Genomic DNA, 1,368 nt, shown 5'->3' with positions numbered 1-1,368 from the left:
TTAAGGCACTGGACTCTCACATGGCTGGCCACGGTTTGAGTCCCGGACCTGGTGGCTGACTTTCTCACTTTCCCTGTCTTTCTCTGGTGAGTATATATGCTCTATAGCAAAATCTAAACAAAAGGAGGTTTGGTAGCTTGAAAATCATGCTAGGCATGTGTGTATGCATGCCCAAAATCCCAAGAGAAGAGACTGCAGTGTGGCCCCCTGGGGAGTGATTTCTTACTTTCCCTCTCTGTCTCTCTCCAGCAAGTACATGCATCCTATATCGAAAATGCAAATAAATAAATAAATGAAAGTCATTTCAAGACAGGAGAAACTTGAATACAAACTAGGTAACAGATGAAAGCAAGGATATTTTGTTTTACAATATTTATTATTTTTCTAGCTGCTGGGTCTGGGACTTGAACCATGGAGTCAACCATGTGAGATCCAGTACCTATACCATCACACAGCCTGCTGGCCTACCTGGTATGTTTTTCAAGCTGCAATTTTTAGGACTTGAACTGCTTAGCCATCCATCTTAGATCCGGTTCACATAACCACCAGGCCATGGGCTTGCATAGTGTGGCATCTTTTTTATGTCTTTTTGGATTAGGTTTACTAGTGTTGTATTGAGGTTTTCTTTTATTTATATATGTACTTTGGGAATGTTGGTCTATAGTTGTTTTTGTTTGCTTGTTTCTTTTTATTGTGTTCTTGTCTGGTTTTAGTATAAGGATAATGTTAGCCTCAAAGAATGATTTTTGAGAGAATTGATTCCCCTACAACTTTTTGGAAATTTTTGAGAATTTATTTTGTTGTTTAGTTTTGGTTTTTTGTTTTGTTTTGTTTTGTTTTGTTTTTTATTTTTTTTATTTTTTTTGCCATAGGATGCATATACTTGCCAAAAAGAGACAGAGAGAAGGGAAGTAAGAGATTACCACCTGGGAGAATAACCACACTAGATTTTGGGCACGTGCGCTTGGCATGGTTTTTTAAGCCACCGATTTTGGGACGTGAACCATGGTCAGCCATGTTGGAGTCCAGTGCCTTAACCATCATGCCATCTGCTGGTCCCAAGAAGAATTGGTTTTAAATGCTCATTAAATGGCAGAATTGAACAGTGAAGTTATTTGGTCCTGGACTTTTGCTTTTAATAGAACTTTCATTATGGATTCAATCTCAAAAAAAAAAACAAAAAACAGGAAAAGAAAAAGAAAGTAAAAACAATGTTTTTGTTCAATGTGACGAAGTATTACCATGTGAGAAGTGCGTTACTCTTAGACGAGCGCAGGTGTGGACTGACATGATTAGGGAATCGGTTTGAAAGAACTCAGGAGGACAAAGGGCAGGAGGCTGCGATTGCTGGAGGAAGGTGTAGGGAGG

This window comes from Tupaia chinensis, unplaced genomic scaffold (assembly GCF_000334495.1).
Source record: "Tupaia chinensis unplaced genomic scaffold, TupChi_1.0 Scaffold000198_1, whole genome shotgun sequence".
In the NCBI taxonomy this organism is placed as follows: Eukaryota; Metazoa; Chordata; class Mammalia; order Scandentia; family Tupaiidae; genus Tupaia; species Tupaia belangeri.
This window is presented reverse-complemented; position numbering follows the sequence as displayed.